At 49.0% G+C, this 11,250-nt stretch overlaps 1 protein-coding gene across 2 annotated transcripts in view; it reads left to right on the top strand.

Moving 5' to 3' along the window:
* The first annotated feature begins 3,999 nt into the window (after nt 1–3,999).
* Nucleotides 4,000–11,250, top strand: part of nexmifb (neurite extension and migration factor b) — a 53,322-nt gene continuing 46,071 nt past the window's right edge. The window contains exon 1 of one of the 2 annotated variants that reach the window (XM_030368878.1): nt 4,000–4,226. The gene's annotated coding sequence lies outside the window, so the exon portion shown is untranslated. Of the gene's footprint in view, nt 4,496–11,250 lie in introns of both variants that reach the window. The other variant, XM_030368877.1, reaches the window with a different exon arrangement.

Here is an 11,250-nt window from a genome sequence, read left to right as displayed (position 1 = left end):
GGATTTGGTTGGGTCTCTGGCTGATAGAAAACCGACCGGATGATTAGCGGCTGGACCGGGTGTCCTTTCATGCACCATGTCTCGGGTGATGACTTGATGTTAATGACGTCGGTCTAATCTAACCTAGGAAGAGATTACCAGTCAATTCATTAGTGAGACGCTACAATGTCCAACTGCTTTCCCCCTAACGGCTTATCTTGCTAATTATGCAAAGGGTATAATTCACTGAGCTTTTTTAAATTATTTTTTTCATATGTTGGTTTTCTTTTATTCTGCAGTTCAATATGATGTTTACATTGCCTTTTGGTTAATTTGAACATAGGAAACTACCTGTGCAGGTAAGGAAATTGGTTTAGGTTTGAATTTATTCAGCAATTGATGTAAAAGTTGAACAGGCTAGATGTGTTTCTCTGTCAGTCTCTCTGTCGCTCTTCTTCTGTGTGTGTGTGTGTGTGTGTGTGTGTGTGTGTGTATGCGCAAACCAATAATGTATCACAACATCCGCTGAACAAAATTGTTGTGTTGCCCGCTGCGTGCGCCTTTTGTGTGTTGACGTACGCGTGCATGCGCGTGAGTTATTAGTGTTGTCGTGGGGTCTGTTTGTATTCCTTCAGGATGTAATGAGGAAGCTTTCTTCCGGTTTAGCATAATACAGCCGCAAAGGCAGCCCGGCACACAAAACCCTTTAATAACATCCTTAATACGGACTGCAGCAGGACTCCGGCCCCTAATGCAAACCACAAGCCTTCAGATCTCCCGCATTTAAAGCAGGGGGGGGGGGAGGTTCACTCAACAGTCTGTTGTCAGTCAGTCCGTATCTGCCCTCCTAGGCTAAGCGTTGATGTGCCAAGGCCCGTCCATGCCTTGTAGTTGCCTAAATCATCATACATCATGCTATGTGGTATGGTATTGCGGTAATGGATGTTATAGGCCCAGGTGGACAGCCGGCGAATCTGAACAAGCTTGACGTGCTTTCACACACACACACACACACACACACACACACACACACACACACACACACACACACACACACACACACACACACACACACACACACACACACACACACACGCACACACACACACGCACACACACACACACACACACAAGCGCGCGGTGGTCCCACGGTAGCATCTCAAAGTGGGAGGACAGGTGATTAAAGAGTTCAGCCACGCACTATGCATGCCAACTCTCAGATGCGCGTCCGGCGGCCTGCTGAAGTGCTCCGTGTAGCATTATTTTCATCAAGACAACAGGCAGCATACCCAAAGACCCCGGGCACTCCCTCGGCAGCAGACTGCCAGCCCACTCCCTGCAAGCCCATTAGAATGGGACTGGTATGATGCAGGACGGAGGTGGTGGGGGGGGTAAATCTACAGCGTGATAAATATGCATCGATGCCTTAGAGAAGATGTAGTTATGTCCACCGTTTTGTGTGGGTGTGGAATGTATGCGTAATCCCTGTGTACTAAATAAATGCTGCTGGTCAAAGGGAAATTATGAATATTCACATCTGTGCACAGGCACGCACACACTGGCAGCCCTTTCAAGCTTACCTTATGCAGCTCTGGTGGTATTTAGATTTCAAGATGTGTACAGTAGAGATCATGCAAACCTTTGACGGGAACCTACAGGAGAGCAGGTTTAGAGTCACTAATAGGGAAGCTCTCTACATGTCCAAAGCACTTTTAATGCTCTTCTCAGCTAGTGTTACAATCTACAGTGGTGTTCATTCAAGCAGCCATTGAATTATGCAAAGGTAAACTATAGTCATAGTCGTAGTATTGCATTAGCTATATTGACAATAGTATTGGAATATTTCATAATCTAAAGGAGGTCAACTTTTAGGCTACGTAGTTCATAGCTACTGTATATGTCCGACACAGTGCTTTTTATAGAAAATGTGCATGCAATAATAGCGTACCTCAGTGACCACCTTGATAATAGTTTGATGCTACGAACCAGTACCCTGTAGAAAACAATCCCCCCCCCCCCACACACACACACACAAACACACACACACACACACACACACACACACACACACACACACACACACACACACACACACACACACACACACACACACACACACACACACACACACACACACACACACACACACACACACACGAATATATTCTGAGCTACCTCACTATAAAGGTAAGAATAAAGGAAGATTGAACGTGCATGATGTAGTTACTGTTTCAATTTTCCTTCAATAGCGGTCACAATAAGATGTGATCGACATGGTCTTTACCTGAAACCTCTGTACAAATTGAGGCTTGCTTGAGTGTGCATTTGAGAATTGCGGCTATAGCAGTTACTATGGAGATCAATAACCCAAGTGTTTGTGCCTCAAAGACTAAATTAAAACAACTCTAATGAGGTATTCACAGGGTGTCGTTGGATACCAATTGTTATTGTAGGGTTTAGGTGTTGTTATTATTCCGGATTGTTAACGCCTATAGCTCAGCCCCTGATTCCGCAAACGTTTTTAAATGTGTCACGGACATTTGTATTCCCAGTAAGCAGGTTACAAATTGGTACCGAGTTTGGGACCAATTTGCCCATTGGGGGCGCTATAATTCTCGGTCACAGTCAAACGATCAGGACCGCCACCATGGATTTCTGCAGGGAAAGTTGAATGAAAACCTAAAAAAATGTTCTGCAAAATAACCACCGGATCAATGACTAGATACACATGTTCTACGTGCCTGATCTTGAATTTAAAATCGATTTTTGATTGCATAAAAGATAACCGAGTTATGGCTAAATAATTTTCCTATCAATTACGAGTCCGCTTCAGAAGGTGCCAGGACCTGAAAACGTGAACTTCCCTTAACGTGTGTGAAGTTTTGTAACGATAGCCCATTCGATGACGTGACAGTGTCAATTGCAGTAATTGCTCAGATAAGCATGGACAGTTTATCCTGCAGGGGGCCCAAAATTCCACATAAGCTATACCTACTCTCAATCAAGTTTCTCTGTGTGTGTGTGTGTGTGTGTGTGTGTGTGTGTGTGTGTGTGTGTGTGTGTGTGTGTGTGTGTGTGTGTGTGTGTGTGTGTGTGTGTGTGTGTGCATCTTTGTGAGTGAGTGTGTGTATTTATGTGTGTCTGTTTCTTGTCTGTGTATGTGTGTGTGTGTTTGTTTTTGGGAGTAAAAAGAGACCCAGTGCTGAACAACAAAGACCTACCCTGGTCGGAGGCATAGTTGCCTCCAGGAGTAATTTCATGCCCCCGTGTATGTGGTCGCTTGGGTCAGCGGTGCGTGGGCTGTGATTTCCTTTTGTGACTGCTTGCAGTCCGGGTTAAATAATTGCCACTCTTCCAATGTAATATAAGTAAGTTACTGCATTCACATATCTGTGTGTGTGTGTGTGTGTGTGTGTGTGTGTGTGTGTGTGTGTGTGTGTGTGTGTGTGTGTGTGTGTGTGTGTGTGTGTGTGTGTGGGTGTGTGTGTGTGTGTGTGTGTGTGTGTGTGTGTGTGTGTGTGTGTGTGTGTGTGTGTGTGTGTGTGTGTGTGTGTGTGTGTGTGTGTGTGTGCATGCTTACAACTACAATTCGATTGATGACGCCATTATTTGTATTTATTTTCTAATTTGACAGGAAAGGTAGAGTTGGAATAAAAATAAAAAAGAAACTGACGGGACATGAAGAAATATCTGTCTGAGAGCTCGCAAAAAAAGGATTATATTTTGACAAGTAGTGTGGATAGGCCAGTAATCCATCATAGGCATACATGAGTAGCCTTTTCATTATTGATGTCATTGCAGTTGGCCTGCACAGTCCTATTTGGAGTGGGGTACCTGATTTGCTCAGCGCGTCCATCAAGCAATGCGTGTCCTTACGTCGGCTGCCTGTGCGCGCGCTCATAGGTCGGGACGAGAAGAATCGAAGGGTTGGGGAGGGGAGGGGATGGGAGGGTGAGGGGGTGGGGCGGGGGGGGGGGGGGGGGGGGGGGGGGCGGCGGCAGACAAGTGCGCGCCTACGAGACTGCGCGCGGCAAGGAGGGGGAGAGGTCCAGCTGCAAAAAAAGAAAAAAGAAAAAAATACGGCAGATAGCTACGACAATGCAATCATCAAGCAGCTCGTAAAAGAAAAAAGCTATAGCTCACGCGGCTGAAGTGACAACCGCAAATGAGGGATTTGAAAGCTGAAAACGGGGGATATGATGACACGCTGAGTGCCCCAGTGCGTTTCCTGGAATACCAATTCTTCCGTAAGTAAAAATGGAGCGGCAGTGGAGAGGAGCCTCGCGCTGTCTCCATCACTGAGAGGCGCGTCCACCTGCTATTATTACCGGAGGCCCTGGCTGGCGGCTGCTGCTGGTGCTTTTTCTTGGGGGGTGGGGGGGCGAAGACATGCAGGGGAAGTGCTTGCATTTCGGGGGGAAGAAGACGCATCTCTGATACGGTCCAAAGAAACGGAGAAGAAGGAAGCCCATTGCGACGGGGAAAAAAACGCAGTCTGGGTGCATTCGCTCTGGAGGTAGGCAGTGGCACGTTCATATTACGCTGCTTTTTAGCGTAACCATCTCTCTGTTTGAATACGGAGCGATATCGTCTTGTGTTATGTAGTCGAAAGCCGACCACGGTGTGCCATGCTAATAACCCGCACTGTGACTGTTTAATTGACCGTCAGCTTTATGTAATCCGAATACACAGTGTATGCTGTGGGTTTTTGGTAGCGGTGTATTTCTACGGGACAGCTGCCGTAGCCTACATTCATCCGTCTCCTCTCCATCGATTACCATATTCTCTGCGAAAAATACCCCCACTTATTCCAAGGCGAGGGTCGGACCTGCTCGCATTGGGACAATAAATGTATCCGAAACTGTTTTTTTTTTTGCCACGTGTGGTCGTACAAATCGCTACGAGTTGAGGCGACCGTCGCCTACTACCAGCCTATATGAGTGTTTTGTAGACAAACAGTGGCCTATGGACGTCATTTTGAATCAACGTAATGCATCCTAAAATGTGCGGCCCCAAAACGAATAAGGGAGGGAGGGGAGGGGAGGGGAGGAGGAGAATAGCCTAATCTATGTCCCAAACTAATGAATGATTCATGAGTAGGTAAATGAAACCGAAAGGCATTTTACAGTTAGTCCGATGCACTAACCCCCTTCGCGACGCGGGGATGGTGGTAAATGATTTATAAACGTTATAAAAATAGCAGCGTAACATTGAATTGGCCTAAACCTCGTCTCGGGGCGCTTACAGGTGCAGTGGCTTGCTGGATGTCTCTACTGTGTGCGGTGACTAGATCAGTAGCTGCCTGAGTCTGTCTTTGCTCCTTAAAGGATGCCTCGTGACAGATGTTTATTAAATGTCCCAGGCAGCCACACAGCCAGCCAGACAAGCCATGCTGGAAAATAATGAGCTGAGGCCAATAATGATGGGTTTCTCGCTGTGTGTGTGTGTGTGTGTGTGTGTGTGTGTGTGTGTGTGTGTGTGTGTGTGTGTGTGTGTGTGTGTGTGTGTGTGTGTGTGTGTGTGTGTGTGTGTGTGTCTGTGTGTTTGACTGTGTGTGTGTGTGTATGTGTGTATGTGTGTGCGTGTGTGTTTGTGTGTGTGTGTGTGTGTGCCTGTGTGTTTAGAAGGTGTCAGAATTAGCTGATGACAACGTTTTAAATAGGCGATTTAAACGGGTGGCCATAAGTATTATTTAAAAAGCACAATGACAATGAAGGTGTTTAGTTGCTATTGTAGCATTTGAATACATCCCAAGTTGCAGTGTCTGTGGAATGCATCATCTCATGCACGCTTGCACGCTATGCCATACATTTTTCACACATCTGAGTGCTTGAATCATGACAAAAAACGACACACATCCAACCCGTACAATGGTGAGGACCAACACCCTGCTCGATCCACGGAGCAGCAATTAAGAGGCCGTCCCTCCTCATTGAAAAGCCCTCCCGTTTCCATTCGCGAGGAGGACAGCAATAGAAAGCAGATGGAAGGCCATGCATTGATTGAACCACAGAGAGAGGGAGCCAATAAGGGAGCCGAGGGGGAGGGGGATTCGGGCTAGAAATTGAGTTGACACACGAGGGTGATGGGGGTGTCATTATCATGTGTGGCGGCCCAGGGTGCTATCGGGGGCCCGTCGGCGGGGCGCTGTGGTGACGCGTTGAGGAGGAGAAGAGAGGTTTGGGGCCACGCCAGGGCCTGCCCGCCTACCCTTGTTGTTTCAACACCAGCGGAGGGGCGCTTGGAAAAAAAGGTGACTAGGAGAACGAGGCTCCGGACAATATCTCCACTAAGTGTCGCGGCGTAAGAGCTGATGGCCCGCGTTCAGCGCGTATCAAAGCCCACCCGGGGCCATCGCGTCTCCCTTCGGCTAACCCCCTCAGCGTCCTCCACCTCGCTCCAGTCGCTTCAAAACGAACCCGCTCTTCGAGGGGCTGAGAGACGAGGGCCCAGTCCAATGTTTCCCCCCCCCGAGCACGGCGGCTCTCCGTCCCACCGAGGCGAGGTCAGGGCGCGTGTTTGAACGTGCTATTTGAGCGTAATGTTGCAGCCATCAAATAAGCCCCCGCCAGCCAGCTTGTGCACACACGGTTCCTTATCTTCCCCCGGCCGCGTGTGTATTCTGGCTTCTCCTCTTCCTCTGCCCCGGGCAAATGAGTGAGGCCCTGCACACAGCGGCCCTGGAACCTTCGTAAAGAGAGGCCATTTAATCATTCAGAACGAGCCCCCCCCACCCCCCCATCCCCCCACCCCCCCATCCCCCCACCCCCCCCATCATTAATATATTCCACTTCTGTTTTTTAATGTCAGTGTGTGTGTGTAGTGCGATAATCTATGTCCTCATCCGCTTCCTGTATACATATCCTTGTGCTGTGGCCAAGGGTAATACTCCAGGGCAGCAGCCGACCCGTGCAGGAGTGGGCATGGAGGCGACAATCAGGATTAACTTGGGGGTCTTATCTTTTATTTTCTCACTCACTGAGGGCCTTTTAACTCTGGCAAAGCATTTCCCCTTCTGATGATACAGTAATTACATTAGCGATAAACAAAGTTCCTTTACTTTATTTTTTAACATCTTTGATTATGTGTTGTGTTATTGTGCTGTTAGGCGGCTGCATACTAATCCAATTGGTTCCTTTTTTTCTATAATAATGCAACGCTGTAATTAATAGCATACTACTACATCTGGGTGAGTCTAATGTTCCTGTGTGGAGCCCTGGGTCTTCCCTCTTCCCTTCTTTCTGTGTACCGGCGGAGTGCCTCTCTGCAGATGGTAACCCCCATGCAGGTCGGGACCATCTTGGTCTGTCCCTGTCTGTGTGTGTGTGTGTGTGTGCGTGTGTGTGTGTGTGCGCTTGTGTATGTGTTTGTGTGTGCAAGATTGTGTGTGTGTGTGTGTGTCTGTGTGCATTTGCGTGCGTGCATGTGTGTGTGTGTGTCATAGCCTGGTGTGCCTTATTGGGCCTGCTGTAGGTTGAGCCGCACTTGATCTGTGTCAGTACGGTGTGTACCCGACTACCCGCTGGCCCGGGCCGGGCCCCAGCGGGGACGGACCCCCAACTGGGGGGCCACTGGGCGACTGTAATTAGAGAGGTTGGGGCTTTCGGGTCTAGGGGATGAGGGCCTGGAACACTGTCATTTATTTTTCGGGCATTGAATCGCAGTGTGTCCTGGTGCACCCCCCCACCCCCACACTCCATCCACCCCCCCCCCCCCACCCCATGCTGGGTGCTGTAATGGCGATGCTAGGGCCCTCAATAGAAGAGCTTTGCTGGGAAGAAGACGTGCAGCCACTCATGTCACTGGTGTCTATTTTGCTCCTAAAATGCAAAGACGTGAACATGAGTGCCCGTGGAGAGACATATTACACGCACGCACGCACACACGCACGCATGCACGCATGCACACACGCACAGAAACAAAACACACACACACACACACACAACACACACACACACACACACACGCACGCACGCACACACGCTCGCACGCACGCACGCACAGAAACAAAACGCACACACACAACACAAACACACACGCACACGCACACACGCACACGCACACACACACACACAAACACGCACACACACACACACACACACACACACACACACACACACACACACACACACACACTCACACACACACACACACACACACACACATAAACATAAACATAAACATATTCACACACTCACTCACTCACATAATCATAATCACATGTATTCACGTCGAGAGGCACATTACATTTGCACTGCCAACAGACACAAAATGTGTCTAGACAAAATATTGTAATCGTATTCCAATTTTGGTAAAATGTGTCAATAAGTCAAGTAAGGGAACCAAAAAAACAGAAACTTGCAAAAACAGCCCAATCCCAGAGCCATCAGGGAGCCCTCCTCTGATTGGCTGACGCCGGGCCCTGACAGAACAGTCGGTGTGTGAAATGTGCTGGCTGTGGCTGTGGAGCAGAGGCCGCGTATGATTGGCTGGGATGTCCCCCCCCCCCCCTCTCTCTTCGCCCCACCTTCCCCGGGAGCAGCCAAACAGACAGGGAGCGGGTGCTGGTGGTGATGCCTGGCTGGCACACAGGGTTGACAAACAGGCTTCTGCATTGGAACTGCTTTGGCTCGCCCCCCCCCCCCCCCCCCCCCCTCCACCCTGGAAAACGTGGACACAAGTAAAGTGGGCTCAGCCTGGGTGCTGGTACCATACACGACAGCTGGCTGGTTATTGGACACGGCGGGGTTGATGTCAGAACGCTTTTCAGGCGCCACCAGGGATTGGGTCATCGAGGAGCAGAGATTCAAGAGTCCTCCAAGGATAGATTACCAAAACATTAAAAAAAATAATTTAGCACTCCAGCCCAATTCCTCTCCAACGGGTCCAGGCTTGGCCAGATAATGATAGTTATGCATCAGGGTTGTTCTATCTCCTCTCTCCGATTTAACGCGGGAAGTCGTTTTTTTGTCTATGAAGCCACTCGGGCCGGGCTCCCGCCGGCGGCCAGGGGTGGGTCGTCAAGCACGGGGGCCTAATGTTTTTATCGCTAATTCACCTCTTTTATATTCTGACGTTAGATTGCAGATGGCTAGATAACCGGTCCTTCCCCCCCTCCCCCCCCACGCTGCTGCACTACACTGGCTATGGCCCCTCCCTGATGACTCTGGAAACAGACGGTGAGCTCTGACGTTGGGAAATCTTGAGGGTGATCTAAAGGTGGGGAATGGAGTGTGGCGTTGGGGGAGGGGTTCGGGGGGGGGGGGGGGGGGGGGGGGTGGGGGGGGGGGGGGGGGGGGGGGTCTTTGGTATTTATTGTAGTGGACACAGGTGCACTGAAGTGAATGGTGTGAAAGCAGCATATTCACAACATGACTCGGAAGGGACGGGTAGCTATATGACTGGGCTGGATTTTAATTGGATTCACACAGTGTGATCCCATGCATTGTTCCCTTTGTGTTACCGCACAAAGTGGATAGGGCGGCTTGTTCTTTTGGGTTGTATAATGCACTAATAGATGTATCAGTTCGCCATCGCAGAACTTAAATATGTTTTTGTGTCTTCGCGTTTGTGCGCAGAGGGTTTGAGAGGTGGGTGCCGGAGGAATCCGGGTGGGCATGTGGTTGGATTGCCCCCCGGAACTAAAACAAATGGTGTCGCTAACCCAACGTCGTTAGGGCTATCTCTGAGTCAGAGGACAGCGAGAGAGGGAGCGAGAGAGAGAGGGAGAGAGGGAGGGAGAGAGACAGAGAGAGGTGGAGGCGAGAGATGAAAAGCATGTAGATGATTAGAGAGCTAGCAAAACATTGGAATGCCTTCTATGGCACAAGGGGTAAAGCGAAATAGATGAATTGTCGCACTGGGGGCGATGAAGGTAGAGTGAAGATTAAAGGAACAAAAGAAGGGGGGTGGACTTTAGGGATTGACAGACAGGGGCTAAAGGGGAGGCAGAGAGAGAGAGAGAGAGAGAGAGAGAGAGAGAGAGAGAGAGGGAGGGAGGGAGGGAGGGAGGGAGGGAGGGAGAGAGAGAGAGAGAGAGAGAGAGAGAGAGAGAGAGAGAGGAGAGAGAGAGAGAGAGGAGAGAGGAGAGAGAGAGAGAGAGAGAGAGAGAGAGAGAGAGAGAGAGAGAGAGAGAGAGAGAGAGAGAGAGAGAGAGAGAGAGAGAGAGAGAGAGAGAGAGAGCTGAGGAGGGTAAATGGAAAGAAGAGGGGCGAAACAGAGTTGTTTGTGGCGGCGGTAGTGCAGGTTCAGGGTGCGTCGTCCTACCCACCGACTCAACCAGACGGGACAAACGTGCGGCATTGAGACACCGTTCGCTTCTAATGGCAGAGAAGCTCGCTGTGCGCTGGATGTTTCCCCCGTACCTTTCATTTTCTAAACGCTGTTTTGTCTGTTTGCCACTTAACAAGGCACCAGAGCCTGGGAAAAGAAGCAGGCTTTATTTGCTGCCACACATAATTATCAGCCGTTGAAGACAGGCTTCTTTGCTATGCTGAACAATGTTGTGAATTTATGTACAAATACGACACACAGCTTCACTCGTCGCTCCCTTCTAAGCTATCACTTTGCATTTCAAATTTTGGACATTTCACATTTTCTGGATTTCTTAGCACTGCCGACCCCAGAGATTTCATACCATTCATACTATTAATTTCAATTCACAGGCTTTATTTGGGAAAAATTGCCGATTGAGAATCGAACATTGTATAGCGATAATTGTATGACATGAAATAGTTTTGTCAGAGTAGTGCATTCAATTTATGCTTCATAAGAGAAGGAGTGTAATGGTGAAGCCAGTGGAGAAGGGTCAGATACTTAAAGTTGAGGAATAGTGCTTAACGTTCAACTCAACATGTCACAGGCAGAATATAACTCATGCATTCCCCCTAACCCAATACACAGACACAACACACAGCACGCACACAAACACACACACACACACTCACACACACACACACACACACACACACACACACACACACACACACACACACACACACACACACACACACACACACACACACACACACACACACATACACACACACACACAGATTAGATTTCATGTTGGATTATTTGACACTTAACGTTTGTTTGGCTGGTGATGCTGCGGACAAAAGCCCTGCATCCCCTTTACTGCGGTTCTGCTACGGGTTATAATTGTAACCCTTCGCAGTGATTGGTTCTCATCAGGGGAGTGGGGGCAACAATGGAAATAATAATTACAAATAGTCGTTTCAGGCGGACCACGAAGAGCACGTCTACTCTGCC

Source organism: Gadus morhua, chromosome 10 (assembly GCF_902167405.1).
Source record: "Gadus morhua chromosome 10, gadMor3.0, whole genome shotgun sequence".
NCBI classification, from domain to species: domain Eukaryota; kingdom Metazoa; phylum Chordata; class Actinopteri; order Gadiformes; family Gadidae; genus Gadus; species Gadus morhua.
This window is presented reverse-complemented; position numbering and strand designations above follow the sequence as displayed.